Source organism: Lynx rufus, unplaced genomic scaffold, assembly GCF_022079265.1.
Source record: "Lynx rufus isolate CCGP_SWC_20201006 ecotype Redwood Valley unplaced genomic scaffold, mLynRuf1.p SCAF_8, whole genome shotgun sequence".
NCBI classification, from domain to species: domain Eukaryota; kingdom Metazoa; phylum Chordata; class Mammalia; order Carnivora; family Felidae; genus Lynx; species Lynx rufus.
In genome coordinates this window covers 98,724,020-98,742,518 of record NW_025814896.1, presented here as the reverse complement: position 1 = coordinate 98,742,518, position 18,499 = coordinate 98,724,020, and positions in this window count along the sequence as shown.

Here is an 18,499-nt window from a genome sequence, read left to right as displayed (position 1 = left end):
AATTGTTTTTTGGTAATCTCTAAATTTGTCTATAATAAATTTGTACACATAAACATATATACAGGTAGAGAAAAAAAATCTAGGAGATTATCAAGGCAGTGCTTGCAGCTTGTTGGAAAGGGGTTGAAATTAAATCATTGGAAACAATTTGCCCAGTAGAAGCTCACAGTAAATTTAAAGAAGATACATAAAGGAGGCAGTATAGTGTAATGAGGGGAAAATGAGATCACTCAAATGAACTGAGGGATTTCTTTTTAACTACTTAAACGGTAGTGCCATCATCTGTAAGTAAAATATTAATACCCACCTTGAAGGACTGTTATGAAAATCAGATTAAATTCTGTGTAAAGTCACTGATACTAAATAATAAGTGCTATTAAAGTATCAATGAATGACTATAGGCAAGGCAGACTATGATGGCAGTTTAACAGAAGTTGAATATTTTACAGATACAGAAACATGAGAAATGTGGGGTGGCTTCTGGACAGTGTGTTTGAGAAAAGACTTGAAGAATAGAAGACTAGTTACTACTTCTCCATGTGACTTGATCTAACCTGTAGTGTCTCCTAAGTGACTTTTGTAGAACACCACTCTCCCAGTTTCTATGTGTAGATATTCTCTGATTCAAGGTTTCTTTGAACTCAGTCGTTTCCATAGCACTGAAATAAAAAAAACACAAAACAGGTATCTTTTCAGAAGATTTTGTATGAGGCTTTAATTTATACACAAATGCTATGAATGACTGTGTAGTTGTGGGAAAGAAGAATGGGAGAGACAGTATGCAGGTTACCAAAACTCACTTTACCATTAAAAAATACCATTTCCTAAAAGAAAGTTCTAACAAAATTTCATGGTACAATATATGTTTGCAATTTGGGAAATGCTAGACCACACTTTTGCTTCTGGAAAATTTAACTGTGTAGCAGAAGACTTTGAGTTGGTGCATTTCTTTCCATATTCAAAGATGGTATTTCTTGTAAACAACATGTTAAGTAAAGTCAGAGTTTTAAAATGTTGCATTGAGCTATTTAAATCCTTACTCAAATCTTTATGACCAATAAAAATAAGACATTAATCTCAGTACAAGCCCTGTTGAGAGGGAGCAAAAGGGGAACTAAGCCACCAGAATCAAAGAATGGCATTAGGATTGCTACTTCCAAAGTTCACTATAGAACATAGATCAATGACCAGTCGTTGTGTTGCCGTATGGGGCTCAGGCTGGGGGCAGCAAGTGGTGGCTTATGTGCTGCATAATTGCCAACCTGACAAACATCTTTCCAAAGGATCCTGCTAGTCATGCATATGCTGGACTCAAAAAGTACTGATACATTTTTCCTGAAGTAGATATTTCATTTTAATTAAGTTGTCCATCTACGTGTTATGCAAATATAGTCTTCACTTTTCTGTGCCAGTGAGTACTGAATAATATTTGAAATATTGTTCCTAAGGGCTCCCTCCAACTTTAATTTAGATGTTTTCCATGCTATCCTGTAGAACACAAGTATTTTTCCTTAAAAAAGAATCATTGTGATATTTAGGCTGTTTTTTTTTTAAGTTATTGTTATTGTTTTTTTTTTTAATTGATTTCTGGCACACACACATGAACATGCACAAGAAAACAGAAAACAAAACATTTTATAGACATGCAAACAATGAAGGGAATATATCCAGAGCTCAAAGATGTGTGTTTTATATCATGTTTTGGTTCTTTCTCAGGCTTCTATGATGAAAACAGTGTGACAGTAAATGTAAAAGAAAGGAGAAAAAAGCTCTAAGAACATTTTAGGAAGTCACAAATGGAGAAAGACATGCAAAGGGAAGAGAAACAATTCATTTTGCAGAAGCCAAAAAGTAATAGATGTATAAATGTTTCAAATTGCCTTGCTTTTATTCTTTCTTCTCTGTGATTTTGGTAATCTCTACAGCAAATAAGTGATTCACTCATTGCAATTAATTGGTTAAAAAGTAATAATTTGAATCAGCAATCTAATTCAATCAACTAATGTTGTATATATCATTCACTGAGTAATTGTTTTACCATATCTTCCAAGGAATGAAGTAACAGACTCTTTATTTTGGTACTATGATGTCTTTTATGTGTGTATTCTTTGATTGTTTTGTTTACTTACATTACAAGCAGACATTCAATGCCAGCCACTATACCAAGTACAAGTATACAAATAAAATAGTACAAATATAGAAAATATAGAAAAAAAATACCAGAGCAAAGTGTTTGTCCTCAAGTATTGTCCAGTGTGACGGGAGAACTAGTGTGTTGGTATGTACACCTAGGGTGCTTTCCCAGATTCCAACCACATCCTGTTTTCTTTCTCTGTTGGTACACACTTTCACCAAGTTGACCCTTCTCTTTCAGATTTACATAAGACAACACACCAAGTGGGGGGTGGTGATGGTGAGACCCCTTTCTACAATGTTCACTGAAGAGTCAAATGATTCAACTCAGGAAGGGGAGGTGCTATCTCCCTGTGTAGTGACTAGACCAATGAAAAAGGAGGCAGGAAGGATCCAGGTACATAAATCTCCCTTACTGTAGAGGACTACTTCAAAGGATACTTTTCTCAACCCATCCTAAGTTCTGTGGGGTGATATAACTGCTATAGCTCATCAGTGCTCCATTTGAAATGGTACGAGGATAGTAAGGAATTACCTTGCATTCATTGCAATGCACTATGTCTTCTATTGCTCCACTCCCTGTTTCCCCTCACTTTGTCAGTCTGGGATTGTACCTCCCAAGCCTTATTAGTACATTAATCCTTCTTTCCTCCATTTGTAGTGATCCCGGATTAATACACAAACATGGGAAGAAAGGGCTCTAATAAGGGGCTAAATAATTATTATATAAATGGAATAAAACTATTATTAAGTGGGAAACTAAATAGTAATAAGATTACCACTTATTAAGTATTTCCTATATGCTAAATATTTTAAATCTAGGGTTTGTAATTTTTTAAATGACCCTGCAAGAGAAATACCATTACATTAGATATCTTATGAAAATTTGTGTCAGATAAATAAAATTGGCAAGTTAATGAAGCTAATATTGTTAGAATGAGGCTTAAAACTAGGGGTTCTGTGCCCACAGACAGTAACATTTCTACCCAATATTTCAGAGATCAGGGAAGGCTTCTCTGAGGATGTAGTTTTGGTGATTAGCTAAAGGAATTCATAAGAAATATTATTTCTCAGGAAATAATATTAGCAAAGGGGCGTATATTGTATATCACAACTCAAGTGCCCAGATCATAAGGCTGTTGTTGATTGCTTCACTATAAGCAACATATTTCAGGGGAAAAAAAATATATATATATATATATTTGTCTAAATTGAGCAGTAGACCTTATCTTGCCATCAAAAAATAAAGAATGGCTTACTACCACCTTCTGTTTTCTTAAACTTTTGCTCAGTGTTTATTTTTATTTTCCTAATAATATAAGCACATTTACAAAAATTAAATCTCTTTAGATATTATGTAACCTTTAAAATAAGTTTCTCCCCAGATTTAGAATTGCTCTGTAACATGGACCCTGACCTGATGGACCAGGGGAAAGATAATGTTGTTCTGGGAATGCCAAGGTCACTGTTGGGAAGACATTCACATGCTGATGAATGATCTGTAGATCGCTGAGCCAGGAAAGTCTCAGAATTGTCAATGCTTGAATAAATAAATAAATGAATGAATAACAAGAGTCAGAGGCAATGATTCAGAAAAAATGGAGCTGGGGAGAATGAAGTAGGACAAGTATGGAATTAAATGAGGGGGAAATAGATGGGAAAAAGGAGAAAAAGGAACCCCTGGAAAAACCATCCTTTGCTTAAAAGTTTACTTACTGTGTTAATTTTTATTCATTTTGACTTATTTTTGGAGTGGGAGAATATTTGTCTTTTGTAAAGTGATTTTTCTGAGGAAATGACATAGAATGTACTCTGACTTTCTCTCCTTTGATATGATACCTTTTATTTTAATGTCATTATCTTAGTGGACCTTGTTAATATGCAAATCCATCATATATAAAGCATAATAATAATAATAAATTAGCATCTAACACATGGGATTGTATTGTTGTTTTCAGATAAAGTATAGCCACTTACACACCCTCAGAGCTCAGAACAGGGTAAGCTGTAATGTGTGGTAGTGTGGTGGGGTGGGAGAAGTCTAATGAAAGCAGACAAAGGTTTACAAATAGAGAATTTGCTGGTGGGAAGGAAGATCTACAAAATATGCAAAAAGTCCAAAAGTTCTAAGTGTCTGGGAATGGAAGAACTAGATTTATGGAGAATGTACGAGGCATCACTCGTACACTTGTACTCGTACATGGCTATACATATCAGTTTTGGCACAGGGCTTTGTAAAAAGAAATAATAGAAGTTAAAAGGAGGAAAGGAAGAGGGAGGATAAAACATAAAGTCCCTCATGTTGTTGCTTCCAGTAATTTTGTAACTACTGACTATTAGGTATGTGCTTTAACCAAGTCTCTAGCACTCATTTCTCTTTTTTTTCACCTAGAAAATTGAAATGTAATATTTTATATACATTAAAGCAGAGTACTGGAATCATTGATTCCCAATTTCCTAACTTTCTGAAAGTTATAAGAGAGAGTATGATATGATTGAAAAAGCAGAGAAATGAATTTGAAGTAAGGACGATATGAGTGTAAACCTTGTCTCTGACTTTCTGATTGAAGTAATCAGGGAAAGTTATTCAGATATGTTGGGATATATTGACTCTATTAAGAAGTGACTCGGGGCACCTGGGTGGCTCAGTCAGTTAAGCGTCCGACCTTGGCTCAGGTCATGATCTCACGGTCCATGAGTTCGAGCCCCGCATCGGGCTCTGTGCTGACAGCTCAGAGCCTGGAGCCTGTTTCAGATTCTGTGTCTCCCTCTCTCTCTGACCCTCCCCCATTCATACTCTGTCTCTCTCTGTCTCAAAAATAAATAAACATAAAAAAAATTTAAAAAAAAAAGTGACTCAACGGATGTGACTCTCTAATCAGAAGATGAGAGATTAGACATAAGAAGGGAGCCAGAGCTTAAAGTTACTATTTGAAGATACTGCTTTTATTTTATTTTATTTAAAAAAATTTTTTAATGTTTTTTTTTTTTTTTATTTTTGAGAGAAAGAGAGAGAGGTAGAGTATGAGCAGGGGAGGGGCAGAGAGACAGGGGGATACAGAATCAGAAGGAGGCTTCAGGCTTCGAGCTTTCAGCACAGAGCCCGACGTGGGGCTCAAACCCACAAGCTGTGAAATCTTGACCTGAGCTGGTCAGATGCTTAACCAACTGAGCCACCCAGGTTCCCCAAAGGAACTGTTTTTAAATAATGTTTCAATAAACAAAACTTACTTATACTTTTTATACCTTCTGACGTCAATTTTTCTTAATTTTTATCTTTTTAGAACCTCTAGTTTGACAAATGATCTTAGTCTTTCCGGTCTCCTACCTTTTTTTTTTTTTCCCTAGATTTAAGTAATTTTTATTTTCTCCTATTATGCTGGAAATTCAGATGGATAAACTTGTAATAGACTCTCCTTTTTAAGAAGATGTAATAGAACCATTTTTACAATAAGATGCCAGAACTAGCATTGTGTGTTGCCTTTTTAAATAATTCTCACCCCATGCTGCCTAGTCCACTTGTTCCTGGCACATGGACTCTTATGGATTCTCCTGTAGAACAAGTCCCATGGGTTTGCAAAGGCAAGATAGAACACCAAGAAATGTTCTGATCCATGATTCTTGCCACATTTTGGCCCAGTCCTGTCTCTGTTACCTCCACGACTAATGACTAATACTTGCATAGTCTCATCCCCGAAATTTCAAGTAAATGTTCCCATATCTAGACTTTAATAGCTGCCTTTGACTGTTTTAATTTAAGCCACCCAAATTCTCTATGATTAGACCTATTTTTCTTTTTTTTTTAACTAAAGTATAATTGAAAAACAATGTTGTCTCAATTTCAGGTGTACAAAATAGTGATTTGATGAATCTCTAGGTTATGCTATGCTGGCCACAAGTGTAGCTACCATTAGTCACCATAAATTGCTATTAAAATACCCTTGGCTATATTCCCTCTGCTGTACCTTTCATTCCCATGACTTATTAATTCCATAATGGGAAGCCTATACCTCCCTAAATCACTCATACATTTTGCTCATCTCCATACTTCCCTCTCCTCTGGCAATCACTAGTTTGTTCTCTATATTTATGGGTCTGCTTCTGCTTTTGTTTGTTTGTTCATTTTGTTTTGTAGAGTCCATGTTTAAGTGAAATCATATGGTATTTGTCTTTCTTTGTTGGACTTATTTCACCTAACATTATACCCTCTAGATCCATCCATGTTGTAACAAATGGCAAGATCAATTCTTTTTTATGGCTGAGTAATATTCCATCATATATACATATATTCTTTGGGAAAATGTCTATTCAGATCCCCTGCACGTATATTATTCAGATTATTTTGGGGTTTTTGTTGTTGTTGTTTGTTTGTTTGTTTCTTTGGGTATTGGGATATATAAGTTCTTTATATATGTTTTGGATATTAACCCTTTATCAGATATGTCATTTGCAAATATCTTCTGCCATTCAGCAGGTTGCCTTTTGTTTTGTTAATAGTTTCCTCTGCTCTGCAAAAGCTTTTTATTTTGGTGTAGTCCCAATAGTTTATTTTTTGCTTTTGTTCTTTGGTTTTGATGGTGATGAATAGTAAACATAAGGCTGATACTGTGAGATTATCTAATCATTGATACTCTTGGTAGTTTAGGCAAAGTCTTGGGGGAATTAATCCTAGACGAAATGAAGAATATTGAAGGATCTAAAAGGAAGAGAAAAAGCAAGTTCACATTTTACTAAACTCTCTCTTAGAACCATGAAAAGGATCAGTTAAGTGTGGGGAGAGGTAGTTTGTTGAAAAAAGCAAAGATATCAGTTATATGACTTTTGTACTAAAGCAAATGAAGAATAGAATCAATAGAATACTATACTGGGGTAGTGAAAAGGGAAAGAGACAAGACTAACCAACATACACCAAAGCAGTAGAATCAACATGAATTGAAGCCTAATTAAATATGAGAAGTGACGGAGAAAAATAAGCTAAGGATAAGCCCCAGGTTTCTAATAGAGATACTTGGCAAATAGGAAAAAATACAGATTTGAACAAAATACAAGTTTAGTTTTATGTGTAAGGAATGGGTTGTTTCTGTGGGTAACAAAAAAAAAGTTGATGGCATTATTGGAAACAAAAATGAAAAGGGTTGCAGGATGGAGGAGTTAGTTTCATAGTTTCATAGAGTTATGCATTGTAGGGAGGTAAGTAAGGTGAGGACTAAACATTCCTTATTACATTTCTGTTAATATCCCCACTTACCCTCCCTTGAACATTTAGTGTAATAACTTATTGCTGCATCATGGGAACAAAGCAGAACCTTATGATATAATGCCATGAGATCTATTTTCACAAATCAACTTATTTTTAAATAATACAATCAGCAACAGATTGCAAGTTTTGTATTAATTTATATTTTCAATGGCTGCTGAAGAAAAATGAAACTCAACTTTCATTAGTTTTCCTTCTGTCTTTCAGCTCAAAATGTTTGTATATGTGTGTATGTGTTTATTTGTGTTTAATTTATTCATTCAATCACTTATTCACTCAATCACAAAGGTTAGTAATAAAATGTTGACAACTCTAGGAGGCATGTATATTCAGGTCTTGAATGGTATTCTTCAATTCCAAGGAGATACATTCTTCCATGTGTCCTACAATATCAGACGAGGCTGGTAACCATGTTTTAGTTTTAGTTTCTCTGCTTGGCTCAACCTACTCCACTATCCCTGATATCCTGTCCTAAACCCAATCCATCTTCTTGGTTCACCTTAAAAATAAAGTGAAATTTAGCACCCCACCAATACCAAATGTGTTACTGGGAGGTAACTGGATAACTATTTTTTTGAAACTGACTGAACTCCTCAGGGAGATATATTGCTCTTTACCAAGATTTTACTAATACCTGTACTAAGCCTAGGTTATCATTATCGGTATAAATTTTGAGCCCATTTTCTTAAAAGCACACAATTCTGTCCAGTAGCAATTCTTTCAACCTTTGGATTCCTCCAGAAACCCTTTTGCTTAAATCTTTCCCCAATTCTCCTCTAGATTGTCATAGCCTACAACTTAGAATCCCTCCATCTAGAAAACAATTGAGCTCCTAGAAAGTTTCTATGACAGAAAAATGCAAGTTGTTCCCAATATCCATCCAAACTTTCTTCCCTAATAATGAGATGTGTTAGCTAGTGCCTAGTCCACCGAAATAAAGACACCATTTTCAAGCCTCCCTTGAGTTTGATGTAGCCTTGTGAATAGCTTCTGACCCATGAAATGGAAATGGAAGGATCCCGTGGCAGCTCTCAGAAATCTTCTTTAAAAGAGAGCTGCCAAATCTGCTGTTTATTTCATCATTATCTTGACCCTGTTACCTGAAATGAAGCTGCTGCCGTCTTGGCATATAAAGTTGAAGACAACAGGACGGAGTTAATAGAACAACGATCTGACAAAAACTTTGTTCTCCAACAGCTTTGTGGTATACCACTGCTATCAGAAATCTAAATGCCTTACTACTTTACTTAAAATATATGAGAAGAAATAAACTGTGATATTATTTTTATTATGCTACTTACTGGGTATTTTATTATGCTACTTACTGGGTATTTTATTATTATTAGTCCCATTACAATACCCTTTGCATTGATGCAACTATTTTCCCTTTCTTATAAATATATTGTGACATAAATCTAGGTCAGTTTCATCCTAGAGCCATAAATCAGCAGTATATTTTAAACTATTAAATAAAATGCATGACAGATTGAGGCATAATAGAATTACCTCCATCTAAACGCAAATTGGTTACCAACAAACTTACAAAAGCTTAAGTAAATCCATTAATAAGCAACTTGTTGACTATCAAATGATTTTTGGAATGACAAAACATTTAAGATTTCTCAAAAAATTGTTTCTTAATAACATTTTAATCTAATGATCAATCTGTTTTTAATTTTAAAATAATAAAGACTCCCCATATCAAAAAAATTCTAATATATGAACTCCATATTCATTTGACATGTAATTACTTTGAATAATACATTAAAACTAAAATACATGTAGCACCTACACTAATTCAACTTATTAATGGAAGTCTGGATAAAACAAAAATTCCAGAATAGAAAGAATAGACTAATCAGAAAACTCTCTTCCTCTCTTTTCTCTTTTACTCTCAAGTTTTCTTTGGGCATGTAAGTTTGGTTTATATTATATATTTGACACATTTTAGCATTCTAATTTTTATTTAGTAAATGAGGTATTCTATTTTTACTTTTGTGAAGCTGTAATGAAAGCTTTGCCTACAAGCTACTGGAGGCAGTAAGAAATTATCTTTGAGATTAGAAATTTTAGGTCTTTGGAATGACCTTAAAAAATAGCATCACCCCATCTCCCAAGGTTCTTATCAGTTTACCAGCTAGAAGAAATTTGCCTTTAGGAGAAAAATCTAAAATGTTTTCCTGTTGAAATACTGGGAAAGGGAAAGGAAGGATGGGATTTGCAGAGAACAGGAGAAATAGTTTCATAAAACATGCTGGCGGGGTGCCTGGATGGCTCAGTGGGTTAAGTGTCCTACTTTGGCTCAGGTCATGATTTCATAGTTCTTGGGTTTGAGCCCTGCATTGGGCTCTGTGCTGACAGCTCAGAGCCTGCAGCCTGCTTCAGATTCTATCTCCTGCTGTCTCTGCCCCTCCCTACCTTGTGTTCTGTCTCTAAAACAAGCAAACATTAAAAAACAAAACAAAACAAAACAAACAAACAAACAAACAAAAAACATGCTGGCTTAATGGACATGTGGCCTCTGTAGTTCCACAAAGCCCTGTGCTGGAGGGGGGATGGGGGGACAGCAGGGGGAGAGGGGAAGGGGGAGGGGCAAGCAGGGAGGGAGGGATGTCTGCTTGCTTAAAGATTTGCAATGTCTTTTTGAACCAGGAGACTCTTGGTTTCATTTTTTCACTGAGTCTTACAAACTATGTAGCCAGTTCTGGCATCAGGAATAAGGATGTGTGTCTGTTTGCTCATGGAATTTAGTAACATGCTAGCTTATAATGGAAACCCACATACCCAGCATAGTTTTTGAGGAGTAGAGACAATAATAAGAGAAGATTATTAAAAAACAAAAAACAAAACCTTTGTTGTTGTTTTATTATTTTTTAAAACTTTATTTCAAGGTAATTGTACTTGAACAGTTTGTGTGATTTAAAAGGAACACCACCAAGGTTACTGACAATTGAATCACAGCCAAGGAGCCACAGGGAGAAACTGAATTTTGGCCCTTGTGCATTCTTTCTCATTTTGCAAACCAAGTGATGTCCCAAGGGACAAAGTTGCTCTTTGTAATTCTTATAAAATACCATATATTAACTCAGAAATTGCTTAGCATTAGTTCTTTTTGTTGTTTACTTATTTAGGGTTATATTTTCGGAAACTATAAGTAAAATTGTAACAAGTATAATAGGGAAATATAAATGAATGTACACATGCACACATGCTCATGCATACATATACACACAGAATTCAGTGAGTACAAGAATGTTCATTTTTAGAAAAAGTTAATTTTTAGTCTAATCAACAATTATAATGGCAAGTATGATCACCTTTAATGCACAACAACAACAACATTTTACTAAACCTGTCCACAAATTTTGTGAACAATGCTCAATAAAAGGAAGGAAATTTTCCTAAAATGACCCATTAGTGTACAAACCTTAAACTACTAGAACTAATATTTACTATTAAATTACCAAGGACCTTTTCTGCTTCCAAATATTCTGTAAGAACCATGAATTATGAAAGAAAACCAGAATTTTGGAATTTCAGTGAAATGCCATTAGAAAAGTACACAAAAATGGCTCTTATGTATTAATAAGAAAATAAACTAGGTGTACAATTCCCATCATTACATTAACAAACCTACAAAATGACTGGGAATGAATAAAAAATTATACTAGCAGTTTCCCAACATAAGCTTAGCATTTGTTCTTAAAAAGTGTTGGGATATTTTTTCTTGAAAACATCACTTTATTAAGGAAGATTAACTCCAATTGACAGTTTTTTAAACATCGATCCAACTAGCAGAATGAATAATGATGCAAAAGCACTTAGTTATTTGCCCCAGCATGGTCCATGTTTGGAAGATAATATCTGTGCCCTTTGGATCATATAAATCCAGTGGGGAGGAAAGAGATCCAGACCTGGAAAAGTTAACCTTTTATCTAACAATCAGCCAGAAAAGGATCCACAAGTAGATTAGGTGTTAAAATCTGCCCTATACTCATTATCAACCATCCTCTTTCTAGGGTTGACCTCTAGTTAATTTATCCTTACTCTTGACTTGCTTGGTTTCTATACCTTTACTAAACTTTGCTGTAGTTTTTAAGTTTCAATATATTTTTTATTTACTTAAAAATTTTTTTAATCTTTTATTTTTGAGAGAGAGAGAGAGAGAGAGAGAAAGACAGAATGTGAGTGGGGGAGGAGCAGAGAGAGAGGGAAACACAGAATCTGAAGCAGGCTCCAGGCTCTGAGCTGTCAGCACAAAGCCCTACACAGGGCTTGAACCCATGAACTGTGAGATCATGACCTGAGCTGAAGTTGGATGCTTACCTGACTGAGCCACCCAGGTGTCCCTTATTTATTTACTTTTTTAAAATATTTTAAAAATGATTATTTGTTTTTGAGAGATAGAGAGAGAGAGAGAGAGAGACAGAGCATGAGTGGAGGGGGGGCAGTGAGAGAGGGAGGCACAGAATCTGAAGCAGGCTCTAAGCTGTCAGCACAGAGCCCTATGTGGGGCTTGAACCCATGAACCCTGAGATCATGATGTGAGCTGAAGCTGGACACTTAACCAACTGAGCCACCCAGGTGCCCAGAGTTTCAATATATTTATTATGCACAAGTATTTAACTTCATCCTCCTGTCCCCAGCCATGTATCAAAGCCACAACTCCATTTTGGAGTCAGGAAATTTCATTTTCACAAGAGATGAACACTCTCTTCTCTGTAACAACAACCTGCTATTTATAGGATCATGGAGGAAACTGGAATCTATCACACTTACACATTGACTTTTAAACAACTCTTCTCTTACTGTTTCCACATTATCTTCTGTGCTACCTGGTGCCCAAGACCCCACTGAACCTGCAGCTAGTTCTATAGGCACCTGGAATGAGTTTTCCACTTGAAAAAGCTGTTACCATTCCACTATTTCTACAAAAATGTTTAATCTGTTGTCCATCGCTGGATCTCATTTTTGTTTGTTTTGGTTTCATAGTTGTTGTTTGTTTTGTATGAGTAGGATTATTTTGTTCCATTTAGTTTTCCCTGATGTCATAGTAGGGTGAATGCATGTAATTATTTCACTGTGTTTAAGTTTGTCATTGTCAAGCTTCACCCTGACCTTATGCATAAGGCAGTGATCTCATACTCTTGCACTCTTTCTGGCACAGAAAAGAAATATAGTCCATGCAGTTGGTCATTCTCCTGATGATCTCTCTCTCTCTCTCTCTTTCCCTCTCTCTAGTCTCTCTCTCTCTCTCCCCATCACTACCCCCAGTCTAAAGAATGTTATCAGATTCCAGATTTTTTTTAGTTCTGTTATTCCTGATCTTGTGTTAATTAGACATACCAATATCATGATTATCACAATCACATTATATTCTGTTCTTAAAATATATTTTGTTATTGCAATAAAAATAAGGTGTTTTGACGGGAATAAAATACATCAATTACTTCTGATAGGAATAAAATACATCAATTTAATTCTTTAGAGATTTTGCATCTGTGGAAATCAGAATTTCCTTCATAAAAGAGAAGTGGTATAGGAGTTCCACTTGGCTCAAGACTACCACATATATTCATTAATCTTACATAAGCATTACTTTAAAATCGATTTTAAATTAGGATGAGCTTGAAGGTAAGCTTCCCAAATTAGTTCTGTTTGGCTTTATGGATACATTTATTTATGTTACAATTCTCATGGTATACATATGAAGGCACCTGAAATGACATTGTCAATGAAAGCACCTAATCACCAGTCTATTCTTGCAGTGGGTAAAGGTAAGTTGAAAAGATGGCAGTGTATAGTTAAAAGTAATAACCACATAACAGACCACCTGTAGTTAAAACATTAGAGAGATCAGTGAGGATTTTGTTCTTTCTTTTTTGATTATTATAGACTCCGTATCTATCTGGGAGCTAGCTTCTCACATCACATGTAAATTGATTATCCTGCCAAGGGATCTGAATATGAGGTTTTATGAGAAACAGTAAAAATAAAATTGGCTTTTAAACATAGAACTTAAGCAAGCAAATAAAGTTATGTCTCTTTTCTTCAACTGTTTAAATATAGTCCTGAAAAGATTGTGGTTTGCCTAGACAGTAGAAACACAACCAACAGGTTGACTTGGCAGATCTATTTGGTGTAAAAATTAGGAGGAACTGACTAACAGGAAGAGACTTCCAAAAATCAAAGTTATTCCTCTGCAGCAAAGTATCCAGTTGAGCCCAGGGTCATTTGTTACAGATATTGGAGTTTGGATTCCGCCTTTGGGTGGACAAGTAGAATAGAGGCTCTGAGGCTTCCGCAAACACTAAGATTCCGTGATTTTATTATCTCACTGCTCCCACAGTGCTCCAAGAGTGAGCTACCATTACAAGGCTGGGACCTTGGGTCCTCCAGAGGCTCTGGGGGCTGGGAGAATAGCGGAAGGAGACGTGAGTGGAATCCGCAGGGTCTGAAACACAGTGTGTTTCAGGAAAAGTCTGAAGGTCGGACATGCCCTGAATGTGAAATGACCAAAATCAGTTTAAGCCCGTTTTGTATGCTCAAATCCTAGCTACATTTGTGAGCCTGGTGCACTGTCCGTAGGCAAGCTATTTTGCTCAGCATGTGCTTACTTCCCGGCAAATTGTTCTTTTCTTTTAAAGCGGCAGCCGCCGTCAAGAATAAAAGTTCATTTGCATGGTGCACGGCTTGCACATTGTAGTTTATTGGACAATAAGCCTCGCTGACACATCCATTTGAAGTCTTAATCCAGGAGCTTTTGCAGCATTTCCACATGGTGACAATGAGTCTTAAGGAAAGAATTTTATTTGATCATGATTTTAAATTTATCACTCATTACTTTGGATGTGTGAATGGAACAATAATTTGAATCAAATAATAAAACTATCCCCAAGGTTGTGAAAGTTTTGACACTTCCAGAATAAAACAATTCTCTTAATGGGCTGACCACTGCTTACACCATAAAATGTACTCTTCCTAACATTGGTTGAACTAGTTGGAAATACTCTATTATTTTCTTCAAAGTTGGATCTCTGCCCAGAATATATATTAACCGTCTCCAGCACTGTAGTGTTTAAGAATGAATGTTGCAACTGGTGCAGCCACTCTGGAAAACAGTGTGGAGGTTCCTCACAAAATTAAAAATAGACCTACCCTATGACCCAGCAGTAGCACTGCTAGGAATTTACCCAAGGGATACAGGAGTACTGATGCATAGGGGCACTTGTACCCCAATGTTCATAGCAGCACTGTCAACAATAGCCAAATTGTGGAAAGAGCCTAAATGTCCATCATCTTATGAATGGATAAAGAAATTGTGGTTTATATACACAATGGAGTACTACGTGGCAATAAGAAAGAATGAAATATGGCCCTTTGTAGCAACGTGGATGGAACTGGAGAGTGTGGTGCTAAGTGAAATAAGCCATACAGAGAAAGACAGATACCATATGTTTTCACTTTTATGTGGATCCTGAGAAACTTAACAGGAACCCATGGGGGAGGGGAAGAAAAAAAAAAAAAAGAGGTTAGAGTGGGAGAGAGCCAAAGCATAAGAGACTGTTAAAAACTGAGAACAAACTGAGGGTTGATGGGGGGTGGGAGGGAGGGGAGGGTAGGTGATGGGTATTGAAGAGGGCATCTTTTGGGATGAGCACTGGGTGTTGTATGGAAACCAATTTGACAATAAATTTCATATATTAAAAGAAAAGAATGAATGTTGCTTAGGGAAAAAAAGAAAAAAAATCACTTACTATAAATAAACAAGAAATACGGTTAATTTCTATAGGGGGGTTAATTAATAAGCAATAATTTTAGGTGGCAAAGTAAAGAGATTAAAACCTTCAAAAGCATGCATTTAAAAATAAAAGCATCTGGCAATGGCACCTGAAATACGACTGATATGATAATGAAGAATAAAGTATAAAGTATGCTATTTAAAGTGTTTTCTAATTAAAGGGTTTAGGATAGAGAACAGGATAAGGTAGAATTAAGAAAGTAGCAGAACAAATGACATTTCTTCCAAAAATGCTCAAATATAAAACAAAAGGCTAGTTTGAACATGTCTATGTCTAACCTGAGCCTGTTGAATTGTACTAAAATTGCAGACCTCCAAGTTTCAGATCAATTATAAAGGATATAATAATGGAAGACAGTGGAAGTGGAATGACCCTTACACTTCATTGGGGTTCCAACTCATCATTCTTTAGTTGAGAAAAATGAAGGCAAGATGTGCAATGAACTTGTTCAAGTTCACATAGAGGCAGAAATCCAAATGATCTGGTAATCTCTGCCCACCCCACTAGCACCCTGCCATTGTCTCTGCATCATTGATTCTCATCCCTCCTCACACTCCCAAAACCTGGATGGCATGGAATACACTGCACTAATAATACTAACAGTAACTTGATATGTGTGTGCATGTGTGTCTATCATGGGCAAGGATAGAGCAGTGTGGAAGAGGGGAGAGGTGATATTACCTAAAAGTATCTAGAGAAACTTTGATATTCCTGCAGATAAGCCTCCCTTACTTCCTCTCCTGCCACACCCCCACCAAGTGCCTTTTACCCACAATGGGAATTACTTTCTAGAATTCAATGCATATTTACATAATACACTGATTATATAGGCCCTTTGTTAACCTTCACTCTCTTGAAGAATTAACATTTAATCAGCTACAAAATATTATGGAAAATTAATTGAACCTCTGGTACAATGTAATAAAGAGCCCCCTAAACAACTTTCCAGGCTATTGATTTCAGCCATTCACTTAATCTGTCTGATTTTATTTCCTATTTTACAGAGCCAGTTGTCATTCAAATGAGTTGGCCAAGTATTTGGTCATTACGCAGACCCAGGTTTAGGGTATAATCTCAGTAGTTGGTAAAGCAGTCTCAATCCTCCCTTATGAAGAATGACTAATACAAATAGGCCAAATGTCCAGACCCCTCAGTTATCTCCAAACTAACCTGTAGCTAGGAACATGGTAAAATGTGTCAGTCTCCTTTACTTGTAGGTTTCCAGTCATTGCAAGTGAAATGTTTTATCTAATGCCTAAATCTGTCTATATTACAATTATTTCCCCAGGTTTGTATTACTTTTAAAAATTAAATAAAAAGATTCCTCTAAACTACTGAATCTTCTTCACACTAGTTTTTATGTTATAAAATGGAAGCATTGTCCAATGCATAAGTTAATATGATCATTAAAGCAGAAAAATACACTTAAAGTAAAATTACTACAGAACTGTAAATTATAAATACTTTATAGACAGAAGAAACAAGTTACAGGAACTATGGAAGCAGACAGAACTGGGATGTAATTTCTAGATCTTTAATGATTATGTGGCTTTAGGCAAATGCCTTACCCTCATTCTCAGTTTCCTCTTCTGTAAAAAGGCAGCAATAAAGTAACTATATCATAGGGGTCCAAGAACAAAAAGAGTTATAATCTATGTAACTGAACATATATATACATATATATACACATATATATGTATATATATGTGTATATATATATTTTAGTATTTCATTATTTAGTATTTTCATATTTTAGTATTTCATATATATATTTTAGTATTTCATTATCCAGGGTAAATAATAACTTAAGCAAAATGCACATAATTATTGTTGATTCTGATCACAATGTTAGAAGAGTCCCAATGAATTAAATATGTCTAGCATGTTTATAGAAAGAATTAATTCCACATCTTCCAAACGGCCATTCATGTAGTGCTTTTAAAACCTGTTGTGTGTGTGTGTGAGTGTGTGTGTGTGTCTAAGCATGTACATAATTTTTTAAGCCCTAAAGTTCTAACATCTCTGTTTAAGTTCCAGTATTATTTTCATTTGTGAAAATTTTCATTTCATTTTCTTCATTTGTGCTATTTTTCTCAAATTAATTATAAAGATTATTGGAAACCCGACAGCATAATGATCCCTTTGATATTCACCAGACGTATTATCTCTTATTTATTGAACATGAACTTTCCATTTTTAATGTAACATTTTTCACCCCATCTTACTGCATGTCTTAGGTAAATCATTCAGTTATCTATCTACTCAGGAATATTGTAAGGTGTTGGTAAGCCATTATCTAGTATATTGGATCCCTGTAAACAATATACCACAATCATTCAGGCCCAACAAAGTGAGCTTTTTGCTCAAATGATCTGGATAATTGCCTTAGCTATTTTATTCTTTCCATGTAAATAGATTTTGTGTTACTTAGAGGAATAAAGTCTTTGTGAGTTCCCAATTTTAGTGCTAAAAACAGAAAATTATAAATATATGGAAAGGTCTATGGGGTATTTCTCCACATAGTTCATACAACATAATGGAATAACTGAGAAATGAGATCAAAACTCACCAATTCATCAGAATAGATGGTTGTTGAACAATGCCAAGATGCACGTGATGTGTCCCTATTCCACTAAGGAATCAGAATGAAAATGCTAGAATGAACTATAAATTGTCCAGAAACATCCACAAATGGATTGTTTTATCATGTAATTGGTACATGCACTAACATTTAAAATAGCCTTCGTTTGTCATGAAGTAGAAGGCTGAAGCAGGTAAAATAAGATGTGCTCCTTCCTCTGCTCAGAGAATGTATTTTGAGAACATTAAAAAAAATGTTCCCTTCACTTAGAGTGGGTCTTTCTAAAACAAAATCTTACTATCACTTACCTTCCCCCACAACCCAACTAAAAACACTTCAATGTCTTTCTATTGGTCTTAAAATAGACTAAAATCTTTAATATGGTTTAAAAATCTCAATCTAACCTGGCCTGTACCTTTCTCTCCAGCCTTATCTCTCACCATCCTTCCTTTCTTCTCAAAACTCCAACCAAATAACGTTCTCTAAATTGCTTGTAATAATGTGTTCTGTCTCATTGGTAGCTATGTCCTATTCCTTCTATCTGGACTGCTTTGCTCGTTGCCTAATTAACTCCTATTCTTTGGTCTCAGGCAAGTGTTAGTCCACAGGGAAGCCTGACCTCACCTCCATTCATGTTTCCAGAGCATCACAAAACTTTTTTGAAATTTTAGTTTTGTATGATTATTTTGTTACTGTCCATTTTCCTTACTAGACCATAAGATTCAT